At 47.5% G+C, this 21527-nt stretch overlaps 1 protein-coding gene across 11 annotated transcripts in view; it reads left to right on the top strand.

Annotated features, from left to right (window-relative positions):
• SYNGAP1 (synaptic Ras GTPase activating protein 1) overlaps positions 1-21527 on the top strand; it is a 199911-nt gene that overhangs the window by 1510 nt on the left and 176874 nt on the right. The gene's annotated exons all lie outside the window — the stretch shown is intronic.

A 21527-nucleotide genomic window follows, 5' to 3' on the forward strand; every position in this document is an offset into this window, starting at 1 on the left:
ATATGTATACAGGGGGCATATACTGTACAGACTGGTATATATGTATACAGGGGGCATTTACTGTACAGACTGGTATATATGTATACAGGGGGCATATACTGTACAGACTGGTATATATGTATACAGGGGGCATATAGTGTACAGACTGGTATATATGTATACAGGGGGCGTATGCTGCACAGACTGGTATATATGTATACAGGGGGCATATACTGTACAGACTGGTATATATGTATACAGGGGACATATACTGTACAGACTGGTATTTATGTATACAGGGGGCATATACTGTACAGACTGGTATATATGTATACAGGGGGCATATAGTGTACAGACTGGTATATATGTATACAGGGGGCATATACTGTACAGACTGGTATATATGTATACAGGGGGCATATAGTGTACAGACTGGTATATATGTATACAGGGGGCATATAGTGTACAGACTGGTATATATGTATACAGGGGGCATATAGTGTACAGACTGGTATATATGTATACAGGGGGCATATAGTGTACAGACTGGTATATATGTATACAGGGGGCATATAGTGTACAGACTGGTATATATGTATACATGGGGCATATACTGTACAGACTGGTATATATGTATACAGGGGGCATATAGTGTACAGACTGGTATATATGTATACAGGGGGCATATACTGTACAGACTGGTATATATGTATACAGGGGGCATATAGTGTACAGACTCGTATATATGTATACAGGGGGCATATACTGTCCAGACTGGTATATATGTATACAGGGGGCATATAGTGTACAGACTGGTATATATGTATACAGGGGGCATATACTGTACAGACTGGTATATATGTATACAGGGGGCATATACTGTACAGACTGGTATATATGTATACAGGGGCATATAGTGTACAGACTGGTATATATGTATACAGGGGGCATATACTGTACAGACTGGTATGTATGTATACAGGGGGCATATACTGTACAGACTGGTATATATGTATACAGGGGGCATATAGTGCACAGACTGGTATATATGTATACAGGGGGCATATACTGTACAGACTGGTATATATGTATACAGGGGGCATATAGTGTACAGACTGGTATATATGTATACAGGGGGCATATAGTGTACAGACTGGTATATATGTATACAGGGGGCATATACTGTACAGACTGGTATATATGTATACAGGGGGCATATGCTGCTTAGACATGGATATATATATATACAGGGTGTATAATGTAGGGGTATATAGCATGCAGACTGGTATATATGTATACAGGGGGTATATACTGCATACACGGGGTATATAATGTAGGGTGTATATACTGCACAGACTGGTATATACTGTACATACGGTATATAATGCAGGGGTATATACTGTACAGACAGGGTGTATAAGATATATATGGTGTATTCACAGGGTATAATGTAGGGTTATATACTGCACAGACTGGAGTATTTAATGTAGGGATATATATATATATACACACACAGGGTGTATATAATGTACAGGGTGTATATTGCACAGACAGGGATATGTATACTGGGTGTATAATGTATATACTGTGCACACGGGTGGATAATGGGGTATATACTGTACAGACTGGGGTATGTAATGTATGGGTATATACTGCACTCAGGATATTTAATATAAGGGTATATACTCTACTCACAGGGGTATATGATGTATATACTGCACACACAGGGGTATATAATGTGTATACTGCACACACAGGGGTATATAATGTGTATACTGCACACACAGGGGTATATGATGTATATACTGCACACACAGGGGTATATAATGTGTATACTGCACACACAGGGGTATATAATGTGTATACTGCACACACAGGGGTATATAATGTATATGCTGCACACACAGGGGTATATGATGTATATACTGCACACACAGGGGTATATAATGTATATGCTGCACACACAGGGGTATATGATGTATATACTGCACACACAGGGGTATATGATGTATATACTGCACACACAGGGGTATATAATGTGTATACTGCACACACAGGGGTATATAATGTGTATACTGCACACACAGGGGTATATAATGTATATGCTGCACACACAGGGGTATATGATGTATATACTGCACACACAGGGGTATATGATGTATATACTGCACACACAGGGGTATATGATGTCTATGCTGCACACACAGGGGTATATAATGTGTATACTGCACACACAGGGGTATATCATGTATATGCTGCACACACAGGGGTATATGATGTATATACTGCACACACAGGGGTATATGATGTATATGCTGCACACACAGGGGTATATAATGTGTATACTGCACACACAGGGGTATATCATGTATATGCTGCACACACAGGGGTATATGATGTATATACTGCACACACAGGGGTATATGATGTATATGCTGCACACACAGGGGTATATAATGTGTATACTGCACACACAGGGGCATATGATGTATATGCTGCACACACAGGGGTATATAATGTGTATACTGCACACACAGGGGTATATAATGTGTATACTGCACACACAGGGGTATATAATGTGTATACTGCACACACAGGGGTATATGCTGCACACACAGGGGTATATGATGTATATGCTGCACACGTGTATGTCATGTATGTATTGATCGCTGTGTCTTTTACGTGTTGTATTTGGTGCCTCTTCTGCTCCCGCTGCCTGTAATGCTCCGCATATGATTTGCATATGATTACGTTCTCCCCACGGCTAGGGCTCAGCGCTCGGACCCCCGTGGCCCTCGCAGGGGCTCTGGACGGCGGAGCAGCCTGTCGCTAGCGCTGCCAGCCCCCGGTGTCATGGAGATGATTGCCGTCTGGATGGTTTCCACAGGAGAAGTTGTGTGTGCCTGTGCGGAGGACGGGGCAGGCAGCCAGGCTGCGGCTCTTTTCCGCCTCCTTCTTAGAGGGTCAGCTCTTGGGCTCACTGATGCACAACTAATGGATGCAGATTAAGGTGACACTTGCATCCAGCGTCCCTGCGTCCCCTCTCGTCCCTCCGTCCTCTCTCCTCCTCCTCTATCTGATGCAGCATCTCATTCCGAGCATCCTCCTCCTCCTCCTCCTCCGCTCTCTCCATCTCTCCCGTTTCCCTCCTCTTCTTCTTCTTTCCCCCCCTCCCTCTCTTTACATTTCCAGCTGCAAAACCTGACGGCCTGGGGTTTTTTTTCCTTTTTTTTTTTTTTTCTTTTTTTTTCTTTTTTTTTTTTTTAGACAATATCTCCTCTTCTTCTCCTCCCCTCTTCCCTTTTTCTCTCCCCCGTCTTCTTCCCTTTTTCCGTCCCCCCACCATTAAGACTCCTTATTTTTTTTTCCTCCTTTTAATTGAACACCCCTTTTCTTAATTTGCTCTCCCTCTCTCTCCGCCAGTGTTTGTAAATAGGTCCCTTCTCCCCGATCCCTCTTCCCTCCATGCTCCATCGCTCGATACCTCCGGCACCTTCATCCCATCCTCATCATCTCAGTGTCTCCTTCGATCCATCTTTCCTGCTGTCTCCATTCCTCTCTTCCTCCTGCAGTGAGCCCTCCTCAATGTGATTAGACTTCTTACCTCCTCCCGGTGTGTCTTCTCCGGGGGACTTTCCATGTCCAGATTTACGTCTTAGCTGTGGAATGATGTTCTATGCTCCCTTCAGAGGTAAACATTGCCTGCTGTGTCCTCAACCCCCCCCCTTAAATCCTGACCCTCTCTGACCCCCCCCTGTTCCCCATTTTCTCTGAACTTGCCTCCGGTGCCCGTCTACTGGACTGTGTTGCCGTCTTTCTCAAACTTTCTGTGTGCCTCCCTGTGTCGCCCGTCTGGCGCTTCCCGGACTCTGCCGTTCCTTGTTTTGGTGGCTGCTCTGCTGTTCCAGGTCTCGGCGGAGAACGTGGTGTCTATGATGGGATTTTTTTTTTTTTTTGTCCTTTTTCTCAATTGATTGGTAAATCTGTAATCGCGGCCGTGCGATCGACCATGATCACAATCCTTTCTGAATGATAGGTAATGGAGGAGAGTGATGACTGTTTCCTGATCTGCTGATTGTCTCCTATCATTTCAGAGCCAAGAGGAGAACTTATCACTGCAGTAACTCTGCTTACAGGTCTCGGAGCCGTTAGGAAATCTTAGGTCCATCATCCTGTTAATCATCATCATCATCATCAGGGCAGGACTAAAGCCCCCGGAGCCAATGTGGGTGGTTTTCTATTCATGTGTAGAAAAGTTGAGAGACCACCAAGTGATCAGCCTGGCTCCTGGGGGGGTCTGCAGTCATGTCCATCCCCTGGTCATCATCCTGTGTCCACCTCTTGGCCTTCCGTCTTCTCTGGCTCTTTTGGTCGTAGCTCTCGGTGACAGGCTGTGCATGATGCTGATACGGTAATGCAGATGGAGTGTGATGTGGTTCCCTGGTCGTAAATTAAGCAGTAGAGGCAGATGTAGTATTGTGGTTTGCACTGGTCTAGGTTAGGGCGCATCCAGACGGGGCAAAATCTGCATTGGTGTAAGGCCTCATTCACACGACCGTGTCCGTATTGCAGTCCGCAAACCAGAAACCTGGTGGAAATGAACAAGTCCGTGTGTGATCTGCAAAAAAAAAAAGGGTATCGGACAAGACACGATCCTGTGCATGAGGCCCAAATCTCATCCACTTTGCTGCTAATGGAAATGCTACGGTTTTTCTGCCCGCAATTCCAGGCAGACAATCTGAAGCGTAGACGCCCCATGTGTACAGCACTAACTGCATGCGTTGAGTTTTGACTGCATTTTTGGTACGTTTTTTTTTATTTTGCCATTTTTGCTCACTATGGGACAGATACACCACAAACTTAGGGCTCGTGCACACGGCCGTTGTCCAGCCGTTCCGCAGAAACAAGCGCCGAATGGGTCCGTGATCTGTCCGCGCGGCAAAAAATTAGAACATGTTCTATTTTTTGGGGGTGAGTAGGCACGGAGAGAAACCCCACGGAAGCACCGACCTTCCGGATTGCGGACCTGTTCAAGTGCATGGGTGCACATGGCCGGTGCAAGGTCCCGCAATGCGGGCATGGTCGGACAACGGCCGTGTGCATGAGCTTTTAGTATAAAGTCCGTCGGCGCAAAATGCATCAAATGTATTAAGAGATAAGAATAAACTTGGCGCATTACCGTGCATGCGCCAGAGGGTCAGATCTGCACCCGCTATGAGCTGGCATAGATTTGAACTATCATTTACACCAGTTTGAGACTTAAATGATAGTAAATCCGTTGGGCCTTGGGAGGTCACGTCCACTCCCGCTAAGCTGCAAACACTTTTAGAAAGTGACGCGAGAAGTAAAAAGTTATAAATGCGTCTAGCGTGTCTAGCGATAGCGTGATGTAAAAAAGCCTGAAAAGGCACCAAAAGCCCCAGCGTGCTGCGTTTTTGAAAAGAAGCCACCTACCGCCAATAACAAAAAAACAACTTTTTTATTTGGATGTTTCTTGGGGTGCGTTGAGAATCATGGGGACTGCGTCTACGGTTATTCTAGCACGGTCCCGCGGGGCGGACGCGCTGTGGAGTTGTGGGCCTAAAATCTTCAGCTTGTACGGTAGCAGCAAGTGGATGCCATTTTATTAACCTCATCCACACGCTGCGGAAAGTGATCAGCGGTGCAGGTTTTAAAACTGACACTCGTCAGTTTATACATCCGGATTTTCAGCGGATTTAACCCTTTGTAGTCCACGAGGGGAGGTCCATTGCAGATCCACAGCAAAACCGCATGTCATTCTTGAATATTTTGCTGCGAATTTGCCAGCAAAATCTTGGACAGAAATGACATCCCCTTGAGGGCTCATGCACACAAAACGTGTTTTTTTTGTCCGCATTTTTTGCAGGTCGGATGCGGACTCATTCACTTCAGTGGGGCCGCGAAAGATGCGGACTGCGCACCGTGTGCGTGTCCGTATCCGTACGGACAAGGATAGGACTGTTCTATAGAGGGCAGGACGTACCGCTCCGCAAAATGCGGAAGGCACGCGGCCGGTATCTGTGTTTTGTGGAAACGCAATTTGTGGTTTGCATAAACAGATACGTTTGCGTGCATGAGCCCTAACGCCAACCTCTGGCTCTCCATGTAACGTGCCCTAATAACCGGAGGCTGTCCGGGCATGCTGGGCGTTGTTAGCTTTCTCACAGCTGGACATCTACTGTGTAAGAGGGGATTGTCAGACCGCCCTGTGGGGCATCTGCTCTTGGGAGGAAAACAGGTCGGCCATGTTTGATTTTCACTGTGGTTTTCTGCATTGTCTTTTGTGTTTTAGTGTTTAAAGTGGCTCTGTCACCCGGATCGCCCCGATATAACCAGATGGTAGGGCTGCTGACGCTGATTAAAACGATACCTGTTGTGGAGAAACTTGGACTTTTACAAATATGCTAATAAACTATCGGAGCACCAGGAGGCGGGCTTATGCAGTTTGAGCACCGCTCCAGAGACGCCCCTGGTGCTCCAAACTGACGCCCCCTCCGTTTGGATTGACAACGCACATCATCTTCGGCTTCATCCCGCAGAGCGAGGATGCATACTGCACTGCACACGCTCTGCTCACGTCACTGAACCCGGAAGGCGTGGCGCAGTCGGACCGAAGACAGCGAGTGTGCAGGCTGTCAATTTAAAGGGAGGGGAGCGTGACTTGAAGGACAGGGGCGTCAGTTTGGAGCGGTGTTAGAGCCACATAACCCCGCCTCCTGGTGCTCCAAATAGCTAATTTGCATATTCATAAAAGTTCAAATTTCTCCACAACGCTACTACCGTCAGATACGATAGCTATTTTAATCAGCGTCAGCAGCCCTGCCAGGGTGTATGCCTGGTCGTATTGGGGCGATCCGGGTTGACCCTGGTCGGGGACACCGGTCTTAGTTGTTCCCTCTGCACTGCCGTAGTATGTGCCTAATTTATGACGAGGGGTGTGCCTCTTCATAACCTATTAAAGTCTGTGCATCTGTCTTAAAAACGACGCCAGCCCCTGGATGGGTGTCGTTTTTCGTCTACTTTTTCGTCTGTTTCGTCTGTTTCCTGCATGTCCACTGTTGTTCCTGCCGCTACATTCATCTTGGTGGGAGCTCCAGAGACAGCGGAGTACAGCGCTCGGCCATTTCCGGAACTCCCATAGAGATGAATGGAGCGGCGGTCAGTCGCAACATGCAGATGTGAACGGAGCCATGCACGGATTTTGGTTAGGCCTGAAAGAGTCGTGGCACTTGCTGGGGAGCTGTGGTCCGTCACTGTTGGGGCGGACATGGAGTGGCAGCACCAGGCCCAGGAGTGTCTGCAGTGCCCCAGGCCCTTCATTCTGCTGCACAGCGTGGTTCCTGGCGGTCAGGATACGGGCAGCAGGTTATGTTTGTGTGTTCACTACGGCAGTCATGTCCGATGGAAGAATCTGCTGTCTGAACATACGTACCACACAGATCAGGAGCTGCGTACAGAATGCTACAGGCACTTGGGTCATTGATTAAGACCGGCGTTTTAGACATTGGTCTTAATTACCCCGTATGCTGGCCGTGGACCTGCTGGAGTTAAATAGAGGCGCCGGCCTCTACATAACTTTGGCGCATCCAGCGTCCTAAATGTCTTACATTTAGACCATTTTACAGACGTAGAAAATGATGAATGAGACGGGCCTCCCAGCCCGACCCTTTCCCGCCCGCACCACCCCGACTTTTTGGCTTGAGCAGTAAAAAGTTGCAGATTGCAGTGCAAATAACATTTGCGCCACCATCTGTGCCAGAAATACGCCTAATATAAGTGTATTTCTGGATAGTAAATGACCCCCTTAGTGTGCCAGCGTGTCCAATTAGAATTCATATGGTGCCGCCCTATGGAGGTGTTCTCCACAGTAGCACTGCTAGTCGGTACATGTATGCCTCGGATTTTCTGAAGAGGAATTGCTTGAGGAAAATCTGCAGTGCTTAGGCCCCTTTCACACGGGCGAGTTTTCCGCGCGGGTGCAATGCGTGAGGTGGACGCATTGCACCCGCACTGAATCCTGACCCATTCATTTCTATGGGGCTGTGCACACGAGCTGTGATTTTCACGCATCACTTGTGCGTTGCGTGAAAATCGCAGCATGCTCCTCTTTGTGCGTTTTTCACGTAACGCAGGCCCCATAGAAGTGAATGGGGTTGCGTGAAAATCGCAAGCAAGTGCGGATGCGGTGCGATTTTCACGCACGGTTGCTAGGTCACGATCAGGATGGGGACCCGATCATTATTAGGGAAAATAATAGCATTCTGAATACAGACTGCATAGTACAATAGGGCTGGAGGGGTTAAAAAAAATAATAAAAAAATTTAACTCGCCTTAATCCACTTGTTCGCGCAGCCGGCATCTCTTCTGTCTTTTTTTGTGAGGAATAGGACCTTTGATGATGTCACTACGTTCATCACATGGTCCGTCACATGATCCATCATCATTGTGATGGACCATGTGATATACCATGTGATGAGCGTAGTGACGTCATCAAAGGTCCTATTCCTCACAAAAGAAGACAGAAGAGATGCCGGCTGCGCGAACAAGTGGATTAAGGTGAGTTAAATTATTTTTTATTTTTTTTAACCCCTCCAGCGCTATTTTACTATGCGTTCTGTATTCAGAATGCTATTATTTCCCCTTATAACCATGTTATAAGGGGAAATAATACAATCTACAGAACACCGATCCCAAGCCCGAACTTCTGTGAAGAAGTTCGGGTCTGGGTACCACATTCAGTTTTTTATCACGCGCGTGCAAAACACGTTGCACCCGCGCGATAAAAACTGAACAACGGATAGCAATCGCAGTCAAAACTGACTGCAATTGCGTACCTACTCGCGCGGGTTTCCCGCAATGCACCGGGACGCATCCGGACACGCTCGTCTGCAAGGATGAGACCGACTCGGTTCACACGAGGGGATTTCATCCACTGCAAAGACACAATCTGTAAATTTAGCCTTAACAAAAAAAAAGAAAAGTAAATAAAATCACATCCATGTGCTGCGGAGAATGTCATAATCCGCACATAATACGACACGTGGTGTGAATTTTAAATCTGCGGCACCTGAATTGATGTTTGCAGATGTCTGCCGCTAATTTCACCCTTTGCCGTGTAGAGAGTGAGATCTACAGAATTTCCACAGCAAAATCTGGGCAATTTTTTTGCGGAAATCGCTGCGCAAGGCTGTGTTGACACGACCCCACCGCCTCCGCAGGTCCCGGTTCGCCCTCAGCAGTGACGTGTCACCCGTGTGTCACATGACCCAGGGAGACTCTGGACCTGCAGAGCCGGTGGGGCAGCCATGAAGCCGGACCACAGAGGCAGGGATCAGTCAAGTATGAATATTACCGCGGGTCTGGCCACGCTAGGGAGGGGTCTATAGAAAAGGTCCCCAGGGGTGAACAATCCCTTTAAATGGGCTATTTAGTCTTTGATAGTCTAGGATATAAATATGGATTGCTTAACCCTAGGATAGGTCATGAATATCAGATTGGCAGGAGTGTTATCATTTATTTGGATTTCCGCCTTAAGGCCACCTGCACACGTTGCAGAAAAACCACGGCATAGTACCAGAAAAGTGTATAAGATTACACAAGTCTCATCTACACTTTTGCAGATTTTTTCTGTGTAGAAATTGACCGGCTGCGCGGGTTAATAACTTGTCCATTATGTTTGCTGTTTTAGCTGCGGATTTCACCCTTTCCCATGGAAGGGTGAGATCTGCAGCAAAATCGCACTACAAAATGCTGTTGGACATTGCGGATTTTAATGCGGATATGTTGCAGAAACGGATAGAAATCCGTGCGGATCTTAGGCTTCGGGTTCCTTCACACACTGCGGATTTTGCTGCAGAATTTTCCACGACTGAAAATAATTTCGAATTCTTAATAATGGGGCGGCAAGCGCGTGGATTTCTGCAAGCCCCATTCTGGTGAATGGAACTGATTTTCAGTCGTGGAAAATTCTGCCACAAAACCCCCGAAGGCACCACAAAATCCATGACAAACCAGCGTGTGATGTGGACTAGTATTTGTTGTAGGTTTTGCCCTGAAAGTGCTCCCGAAAATCCACCCTGTGCAGCCGTATTCTTAAGGCTCCTTCACACAAAACTAGGCTTGAGCTAATCGACCTTTGATTCATAGATCTCAAGTCGATTCGTTCAAATATTTCGATTTTAATGCCGTTTCATTAAAATGTCTTGGCTCCGTGAAGCGAAAGTTCTTTTCGCCGAAAGTCGCGCTGTTATTTCCTATTGTATTCATATTTGCGTATTTAAAAACAATTTAAAATAGGAATCCGAACTGGACTTTGGTCCCCAGGTACCAGCCAGTACCAAAACCCACTGTGGATTCCTATTTTAAATTGTTTTTAAATACGCAGACAGTAGGGATTAACCATAGTCTCACGCAACTTCGGACTACACAAACTTAGGACTCATTCACACGGCCGTATGAACGGATCCGCACCCGTTCCGCAATTCTGCGGATCCATTTATTTCATGGACCCTCAAAAGATGCGGACAGCACACCGTGTGCTGTCCGCATCCGTTATTCCGTACCACGGCTCCGCAGAAAAGATAGAACATGTCCTATTCTTGTCCTAAATCTCGAACAAGAATAGGCATTTTCTATTATGGGTGCGGCCATGTGTGGTCTTCAATCTGCGGAACGCACATGGCCGGTATCCGTGTTTTGCAGATCTGCAAATTGTGGATCCGCAATGCACTACGGCCGTCTGAATGGGCCCTTATACTTATATTTTATTGCTGTACGGAAACAGCCCTAGGGCTCTTTCACACCTGTGTTCTTTTCTTCCGGCATAGAGTTCCGTCGTCGGGGCTCTATGCCGGAAGAATCCTGATCAGTTTTATCCTAATGCATTCTGAATGGAGAGAAATCCGTTCAGGATGCATCAGGATGTCTTCAATTCCGGAACGGAACGTTTTTTGGCCGGAGAAAATACCACAGCATGCTGAGCTTTTTTGCTCCGGCCAAAAATCCTGAAGACTTGCCGCAAGGCTGGATCCGGAATTAATGCCCATTGAAAGGCATTGATCCGGATCCGGCCTTAAGCTAAACGTCGTTTCGGCGCATTGCCGGACCCGACGTTTAGCTTTTTCAGAGTGGTTACCATGGCTGCCGGGACGCTAAAGTCCTGGCAGCCATGGTAAAGTGTAGCGGGGAGCGGGGGAGCAGTATACTTACCGTCCGTGCGGCTCCCCGGGCGCTCCAGAGTGATGTCAGGGCGCCCCAAGCGCATGGATCATGTGATCGCATGGATCACGTCATCCATGCGCATGGGGCGCTCTGACGTCATTCTGGAGCGCCCCGGGAGCCGCACGGACTGTAAGTATACCGCTCCCCCGCTCCCCGCTCCTACTATGGCAACCAGGACTTTAATAGCGTCCTGGGTGCCATAGTAACACTGAACGCATTTTGAAGACGGCTCCGTCTTCAAATGCTTTTAGTACACTTGCGTTTTTCCGGATCCGGCGTGTAATTCCGGCAAGTGGAGTACACGCCGGATCCGGACAACGCAAGTGTGAAAGAGGCCTTAGGCCTCTTTTACACGACAGTATGGCTTTTTCAGTGTTTTGCGGTCCGTTTTAAACGGATCCGTTGTTCCGTTTTTTGTTTTTGTTGTGTTTCCGTTCCGTTTTTCCGTATGGCATATACAGTATACAGTAATTTCATAGAAAAAATTGGGCTGGGCATAACATTTTCAATAGATGGTTCCGCAAAAAACGGAACGGATACGGAAGACATACGGATGCATTTCCGTATGCATTCAGTTTTTTTGCGGACCCATAGACTTTAATGGAGCCACGGAACGTGATTTGCGGCCAAATATAGGACATGTTCTATCTTTCAACGGAACGGAAATACGGAAACGGAATGCATACGGAGTACATTCCGTTTTTTTTGCGGAACCATTTAAAAGAATGGTTCTGTATACGGACTGCAAAAAACGGCCCGCAAAACGAAAAAAAAACCGGTCGTGTGAAAGAGGCCTTAAAGAGGACCTTTCGTGGAATTTTATTTTGTTTAATTAAGTACCTTTACTTGCGTGGCACGCTTCGCTGACGCTGCCATCATTGTTCTTTTTTTCAAATACCCTTGCTTTCCCCGCTGTGCCCACCTGCAGTTTTCACGCCCAGTATGCTAATACTGAGCATCGATACAGGGAGGAGGAGACCCCAGGGTTTCTCAGGGGGCGTCTCCTTCTCCCTGGCTCTGATGTGGTCTGCTGCAGTTGGACAGCCAAAGGGAAGGAGACGCCCCTTGAGAAACCCTGGGGTCTCCTCCTCCCTGTACCGATGCCCAGTATTAGCATACTGGGCGTGAAAACTGCAGGTGGGCACAGCGGGGAAAGCAAGGGTATTTGAAAAAAAGAACAATGATGGCAGCATCAGAGGAGGGTACCCCCGCAAGTAAAGGTACTTAATTAAACCAAATTCCATAAAGGGTTCTCTTCAAAATCTAAGTATTTAAATGAATCGACATCGCATCTATGAAGGTCGATTCGCTGAAGCCTACACAAGACCACCGCGTGACAGATTTAGGGCTCCCGCACACGACCGCGGCTCCCCTGACCTGCACTGGCTGTGTGATAGTAATTTATGATACAGTCTGCTTGTATCTGATGGGAGGTCATGGTGATGTGAGTACTGCAGTACCCCCGGGATCATAAATTACTATCATACAGCAGTCAGTTCGGGTCAAGGGAGCTGCAGTCGGCCCTACAGAGGCTGACATTCAGACAGGCCATGTGCCTGAGCCCTTACTATTGCCAAATTTCCTCTTGTACCGTATTTATAAAGGGTTTTAGTTTTAGCAGAATATGGGCATGACTTGAGAGGTCAGAATATTCTCCAAAGGGAGCCAACTAAAAGGGATTTTCATGCGGCGTCCTTTGACAACGGAAATTTGGTGTGGATTCCACACCAAAAAGCTACGCATTGTTTTCGACCGGGCCAAGAAAGAACATGAACAGCGCTCCGTGGCCGTATTATGGACCGCATTTGCGGATCCGCAATACACGGGCGCCGTTCCGTGGGCATTCCGCATCACGGATGTGGACCCATTCAAGTGAATGAGTCCGCAAATCCGGAGATGCGGAAATTTAAGCACGGAACGAAACCCTACGGAAGCACTACGGAGTGCTTCCGTGGGGTTTCGTCCCGTACTTCCGTTCTTCAAAAAGATAGAACATGTCCTATCTTTTTGCGGAACGGGCGGATCGCTGCACCCATTAAAGTGAATAGGTCCGCGATCCGCTGCGGCTGCCCCACGGTTGGTGTTCGTGCATTGCGGCCCGCAATTTGTGGGCTGCAGCACGGCCACGGGGCGCACATGTTCGTGTGCGAGAGGCCTTATACTGTAGAGCAGGCATGCTCAACCTGCGGCAAAACTACAACTCCCATTGTTCCCTGGCAGCCTACAGCTATCATCCTACAGAAGGGCATCGTGGGAGTTGTAGTTTTACAACAGCTGGAGGGCTGCAGGTTGAGCATGCCTGCTGTAGAGAAAGTTAAAGGGGTACCTCATCTCAGACATTGGGGGCGTATCACTAGGATATGTTTGCTATGGAATTTACCATGCAACATTATTCAGCAAAAATGCTGTTGGGCTACTTTCACACATGTAAACGATGAGGCAGGCGTTTCAGCAGAGGGACAACCGCCCGGCATAACCAGATAGGTCCACGCACCACCACAGCCCATTGAGGATCCTGCACCTTTCCTGCATGAGGGTCGGGTTTTGCTTCACTTTATACGTCCGAAACTCGGCGCCCATGCCACAAAGTGGCCAAATCCCATTGTAGCCAATAGCTGTGCAGTATATGGCTAGGCTGGATCCGGGGAAATCTGGCAGGCTGTCCCTCTACCGAAACCGCCTGCTGGACAGCTGTATTGCAGTTGTGAAACTAGCCTTAGGGCAGCGTTCACACGTCCGTGTGCATTCCACATTTTGCAGAACGGAAGGGACGGCCCCTAATAGAACAGTCCTATCCTTGTCTGTAATGTGGACAGTAATGGGACATCTATTTTTACGCGGAACAACCATACAGACTTGGAATACACACAAAGTCATTTCCGTTTTTTTGCAGCCCCATTGAAGTCAATTATTCCACATACAGGCTGCAAGAAAAAAAACGAACGGGCACAGAAAAAAAATACGTTAATGTGGACGAGTCCTTAGTGTTCAGTGGCATTCTTCACAGCTCCAGATGTTAGCTGAAGGTCTATGGGAAATAAGACACATCATCCTGGAGCTTTAGCCGTTTTGCTGGTGTTTTTACATCACCCTCTCTAAGGCCTCATGCACACGACCGTTGTTGTGTTCCGTTCCGCAAAATGGGGTTCCGTTGTTCCGTTTCTGTTTTTGCTTCTGTGTGTCTTCCTTTATTTTTGGAGGATCACCAGACATGAAGGAAAGTAAAAAAAAGTCTAAGTCAAGTTTGCCATGCAAATGATAGGAAAAAAACGGACGCGGACGCGGTTGACAATCTTGTGTGCCTCCGCGTTTTTTCACGGTCCCATTTTCCATGAAAAAAATAGGACAGGTTATATTTTTTGGACGGACTGGAATCACGGACGCGGATGACAAACGGTGCATTAGCCGAGTTTTCAACGGACCCATTGAAAGTCAATGGGTCTGCAGAAAATCACGAAAAACTGAACAACGGACACGGAATAAAACAACGGTCGTGTGCATGAGGCCTAAAGGGGAGATTACCATGTAGAAAACACTAGTGGTAAGAACAATAAGAACATTTATTAACCTGTTTTCCTCATTATTGTGATGTAAAAAAATTCGCTAATTATGGTGCATATAATATGTGCGTCTTTTCACTTCTCTCGTCACTTTTCAAAAGTGACTAGAAAGTGAGAGGGGCTCAGGTGGAAGGACGGGGCTTCTAGTGCACGTTTATTCGGAGGCCTGCGGAGTGGATCTTCCATCCAGATTTGCAGACAGAACCGGCAGAGTTGACCAGATTTTAGCAAACCTCATGGACTGGAAAGAGTCTGCAGAGTAAATTGACCTGCGGTGTAGATTTCGAATACGCAGCCTGTCCATTTATGCTACGGATGTTACCCTGTGCAATGCATTGGGGCGAATTCTGAAGCAAGATCACCCACAAATCCACATGTAACACATTCTGATTTTGCCACGGATTCCTGGTGAATATCCGCCCCGGGTGGCTGTGACCTCAGAGCGCTATTACACATTGTGTCTGAGCTGCGGTCACCGCATGTGGAAATCTTGTAACCACGACAAGTACAGGCGAAGCGCAGCAATTAGTGGTAATCTGGATGTGGTTACTGCATCTCTGCAGCGTCCTAAGGCCACCTGCGCTCGTTGTGGAATACCTGCGGTTTTTCCACATGGATTCCAGTGCAGAAAAAACTCAACGTAGTACATTACCAGCAAAGCGTATGAGAATGCACAAATCTCATGTGCAGAAATTGACCCGCTGCGTGGATTTCCAAATCTGCAGCATGTCAATTATGTTTGCACTTTTAGCTGCGGATTTCACACTTTTCCAATGAAGTGTCTGCAGCAAAACCACATGAAAATCTGCACCAAAAACGGCTGTTAGGAATTGTGGATTTTGGTGCGGATATGCTGCAAAAAATGCACATAAATCAACATGGAAATTTGTGTTCTGGTGGCCTGAGGGTGGCTGTGCAGATCCACTAACCCCCCCCCCCCCCCCACACATAAATATGTGCTATTTATCACATTTCTGTGTTTTTTGGTGTGCATTTGATGCACAGATCTCACCCTTCCATTGAAAAGGGTGAAATCTTTACAAAAAAAATACAGCTGACGTGCTGCAGATTTCAAAATCCGCTACGGAAAAAAACTAAGTGCGCACAATATTTGTCTGATCTCATACAGTTTGCTGATACTCTGTTGCGCTGTGGTTTCTTCCGCACAGAAAAAACGTATGTAATCCACACCACATGCAGCCACCCTAAGGCCACCTGCACCCGTTGCGGAATGTGTGCGGATTTTCAGCACAGATTCCCGTGCAAAAAAAAACCTGCTGCATAGTACAGCACTAGCAAAAGGTAGAAGATTACACAAATCTAATGTGCACTTTGCAGATTTGTTCCGTGCGTTGCGGATTTCTATATCTGCAGAATGTCAAATATGTTTGCAGTTTCAGTTTCGGATTTCCCACTTTAGGCCTCTTTCACACGAGCGTGTCCAGATTAGGTCCGGATGCGTCTCGGTGCATTGCGGCAAACCCGCGCGAGTAGGAACGCAATTGCAGTCAGTTTTGACTGCGATTGCGTTCCGATGTTCCGTTTTTATCGCGTGGGTGCAATGTGTTTTGCACGCGCGTGATAAAAAACCGACTGTGGTACCCAGACCCGAACTTCTTTACAGAAGTTCAGGTTTGGGTTAGTTGTAGTGTAGATTGTATTATTTCCCCTTATAACATGGTTATAAGGGAAAATAATAGCATTCCGAATACAGAATGCATAGTACAATAGCGCTGGAGGGGTTAAAAAAAAATAAAAAAATTATTTAACTCACTATAATCCACTTGTTCGTGCAGTCGGCATCTCTTCTTTCTTCATCTGTGAGCAATAGGACCTTTTGATGACGTCACCGCGTTCATCACATGGTCCATCACATGATCCTTCACCATGGTGATGGATCATGTGATGAGCGTAGTGACGTCATCAAAGGTCCTATTGCTCACAGAAGAAGACAGAAGAGAAGCCGACTGCGTGAACAAGTGGATTAAGGTGAGTTAAATTTTTTTAATTTTTTTTTTAACCCCTCCAGCGCTATTGTACTAAGCATTCTGTATTCGGAATGCTATTATTTTCCCTTATAACCATGTTATAAGGGGAAATAATACAATCTACACTACAACTAACCCAAACCATGTTATAAGGGGAAATAATAATGATCGGGTCCCCATCCCGATCGTCACCTAGCAACCGTGCGTGAAAATCGCACCGCATCCGCACTTGCTTGCGATTTTCACGCAACCCCATTCATTTCTGTGGGGCCTGCGTTACGTGAAAAAATGCACAAAGAGGAGCATGCTGCGATTTTCACGCAACGCACAAGTCCCATAGAAATGAATGGGTCAGGATTCAGTGCGGGTGCAATGCGTTCAACTCCCGCATCGCATCCGCACGGAATACTCGCCCGTGTGAAAGGGGCCTTACAGTGGAAGGCTGAGATTTCTGGCAAAACGGCATCAAGTCTGCACCAAAATCCATAATTAGACATTGCCGATTTTGGTACAGCTATGCCGCAGAAAGGCACATAAATGGTGCGGATCCTATGTGTGTTCCCCCTCACTAGTGTCCAGGTGGCCTAAATGCCTTCACTCACTGTGGATTTTGTTGCAGAACTTTCCACAACTGATTGCAGAAATCCGTGTTCTTGCCGCTGCCCTTTCAAATGCCTGGAACTGGTTTTCAGACGTGGAAAATTCTGCAACAAAGCCCGCAGCGTGTGGAGGCCTCCTGATTGACAGCCCCCTCTTACTACACCAGTTTGTTTGGGTGTATTCAGACCTAGCAGCTCAGGTGCGCTTCAGAAATCTGCATGTGGGTTTACCTTGATTTGCCACAGTTTTGTGATGCCGTGATTCACCGGCCAGTTTTCAGGGGTGGATATACCCTCAGGGGATTGCAGGTGGGATCCTCTTGGCAGCTCAGGCTGTGACCTGTGTGATGAGAGCGCCGTCTCCATGTTGACTGGTAGCACTCCCCCTGTAGCCATGACTTATGCCGTACCTATTGCTTAGTGGTGGCCGCACAGATGGCACATATGGGTCTTTATGTACGAATGGTAGGCTGGGTGCACCCCAGGTTCAGAGATGTGCAATGAGGCACTCCCAGGGCATATGCTGAACAGGCCCATGGACCATCCTTTCAGGCAGCCATTACTTATTTTCTTTATGCTCTCTGACGTCTGTTCTGGAATTCTGTTTATGAACCAGGAAGAACTGGATGAGCAGTACTATAGAGCTCACACGTTTGCTGCATTACACGGAATTAATTTACATAGATGAATGTATTCGGTAAGAAGCCCTGGGTCTGCGGTTTACTGGAACGCTGCCACTGACATGATGTATATATGGGATAATGAACCCCCTGTGGGGAGGTGTGATATAGGAAGTTACTGAGGTGTCCCAGGTCCATGCTTACTGCTAATATGAACGTAATTCGGAGATGTATGTATGCATGCATGTATATGTCACTGCGGGGGTTCATTATCTGCTACAGTGCACTTGTAATATAAAAACATCTGCTCATCCGCCGACTCTACCTATGATGATGGGGATTAGCGTCATCGTGCTGCAAGTCTCATCATGTATAGCTTACGTAACGAGCAATAGGATGGTTTATGACTGTAGGGGAAACCACCACAGAGGGGGACATGCATGGATGAAAAGTTATCCATTTGCATCTATTAGAAAAAAAACATGTCACACTTGCACATAAATCCTGCAGACACCACCACACGGCCTGAGACGTATGAGCAGGTGCCGTATTAAAGTGCTAGTCTGAACACTCCCCAGCGTACACGACAATTCAATCCAGTCACTCACAGGTGACGTCTTCTCTGATTAGAGTTGTCTTTTCCTCTCCATCGTGCCCAGACCGCTATGATGTCCTCTCCATCGTGCCCAGACCGCTATGATGTCCTCTCCATCGTGCCCAGACCGCTATGATGTCCTCTCCATCGTGCCCAGACCGCTATGATGTCCTCTCCATCGTGCCCAGACCGCTATGATGTCCTCTCCATCGTGCCCAGACCGCTATGATGTCCTCTCCATCGTGCCCAGACCGCTATGATGTCCTCTCCATCGTGCCCAGACCGCTATGATGTCCTCTCTATCGTGCCCAGACCGCTATGATGTCCTCTCTATCGTGCCCAGACCGCTATGATGTCCTCTCTATCGTGCCCAGACTGCTATGATGTCCTCTCCATCGTGCCCAGACCGCTATGATGTCCTCTCCATCGTGCCCAGACCGCTATGATCTCTATCGTGCCCAGACCGCTATGATGTCCTCTCCATCGTGCCCAGACCGCTATGATGTCCTCTTCCATCGTGCCCAGACCGCTATGATGTCCTCTCCATCGTGCCAGACCGCTATGATGTCCTCTCCATCGTGCCCAGACCGCTATGATGTCCTCTCCATCGTGCCCAGACCGCTATGATGTCCTCTCCATCGTGCCCAGACCGCTATGATGTCCTCTCTATCGTGCCCAGACCGCTATGATGTCCTCTCCATCGTGCCCAGACCGCTATGATGTCCTCTCCATCGTGCCCAGACCGCTATGATGTCCTCTCCATCGTGCCCAGACCGCTATGATGTCCTCTCCATCGTGCCCAGACCGCTATGATGTCCTCTCTATCGTGCCCAGACCGCTATGATGTCCTCTCTATCGTGCCCAGACCGCTATGATGTCCTCTCCATCGTGCCCAGACCGCTATGATGTCCTCTCCATCGTGCCCAGACCGCTATGATGTCCTCTCCATCGTGCCCAGACCGCTATGATGTCCTCTCCATCGTGCCCAGACCGCTATGATGTCCTCTCCATCGTGCCCAGACCGCTATGATGTCCTCTCCATCGTGCCCAGACCGCTATGATGTCCTCTCCATCGTGCCCAGACCGCTATGATGTCCTCTCCATCGTGCCCAGACCGCTATAATGTCCTCTCCATGACACTACAGAGATTGCTGCCTATATAGCAGCACAACTCTAGACCCCTAAGGCCTCTTTCACACGACCGCAAGGCTTTTTCAGTATCTTGCGGTCCGTTTTTCACGGATCCATTGTTCCGTTTTTTGTTTCCGTTTCTGTTCTGTTTTTCCGTATGGCTTATACCGTATACAGTAATTACATAGAAAAAATTGGGCAGGGCATAACATTTTCGATACGGTAGACATATGGATGCATTTCTGTATGTGTTCCGGTTTTTTTTTGCGGACCCATTGACTTGAATGGAGCCACGGAACGTGATTTGCGGGCAATAATAGGACATGTTCTATCTTTCAACGGAAATGGAATGCATACAGAGTACATTCCGTTATTTTTGCAGAACCATTGAAATAAATGGTTCCATATACGGAATGCAAAAAACGGCCCGTTAACGAAAAAAAAAAAACGGTCGTGTAAAAGAGGCCTAAAATAATCCAGACCAGACACTGAAGTAAATTCAGACCCCAAAACCTTCCCATATGCTTGCCCTCCTTGCGCCTTCAGTTTAGGGATCTGCCCCATACGGGGTCCGGATGCCGGGAGCGTTATGATATTTTCTGAGCTGCTGTAAACTGTATCCTGGCTCTAGGGTGTCAGTAGTTTTAGGGCTTATGCACACGACCATGTACTGGCCTTGCCCATCCATGGTCCGCGATCTGCATCCGACAGTAGTGCATACACTACTTTTTTACGGTGCGGAGTCATGGCCAGAAAACCGTATCTTCGGTTGTGTGCGTGAGGCCTTATACTGTAGTCCTATGCCATTACTTCTTCCTAACATACACTTGGTGTAGTAGAGAACTGAGAGCATGACCGATAAGTCAGACTACAGGGGGTCTGTTTGTTGTCTGTTACCGTAGCAACTGTTGTACTGAAGCAACTTAAAAAAGCCTGTAGTTCCCACACCTCGGCATCAGGGCCACAACCCTGTTCAGAAACGTCCTCAGTCCCGAAAATCTTGTGTGATCTGGTAATTCTTGAATGAGGAAAAACAGCAATACCAGACAAAGCCCATCTACAGATACGGTGCTGTTTCTGGAAAAACAGCTGTTTTATTATTATTATTTTTATTATTGAGGTGCTGATGTGCATAATGAATGTTCACAATATAACCGGACCAATGACATGGACCATCAGGCAGGGTTTGGCCATTGTAGCGATAACTATGCGCCTGCCGGTGTTGCTGAGAAGCCATGTTGTCACAGTCGACACGGGCTTCGGCTGCGGCCTAGTGGAGCACGCTTGTCGGATCTCCAGGAATGTAAAACTTTGTGGAGCCATAGGCCTCCTTCACACGGGCGTCGCGTGTGAGGGCCGGATAGGATGCTGGTGCGTCACGGGAAAATTGTGCGATTTTTGCCTTCGAGTGGGGTGAGTTTTGTATGCGATTGCGTTGCGTTCTTCAGTTTTTATCGCGTGGGTGCAATGCGTTTTGCACGCGCGTGAGAAAAAACTGAATTTTGTACCAAAACCTGGACTTCTTCACAGAAGTTCGGGTTTGGGATCGGTGTTCTGTAGATTTTGATGTTTTCTCTTATAACATGGTTAGAAGGGAAAATAATAGCATTCTGAATACAGAATGCTAAGTAAATTAGGGATGGAGGGGTTAAAAAAAACCCCAAAAACGAATTAAACTCACCTCATCCACTTGTTCGCGCTGCCCGGCTTGTCTTCTTTCTTCTTCTTTGAGGATCTGGGAGAAAAGGACCTTTGGTGACGTCACTGCGCTCATCACATGGTCCATCACCGCGCTCATCACATGGTCCATCACC

The sequence above is a fragment of the Bufo bufo genome, chromosome 8, assembly GCF_905171765.1.
Source record: "Bufo bufo chromosome 8, aBufBuf1.1, whole genome shotgun sequence".
In the NCBI taxonomy this organism is placed as follows: Eukaryota; Metazoa; Chordata; class Amphibia; order Anura; family Bufonidae; genus Bufo; species Bufo bufo.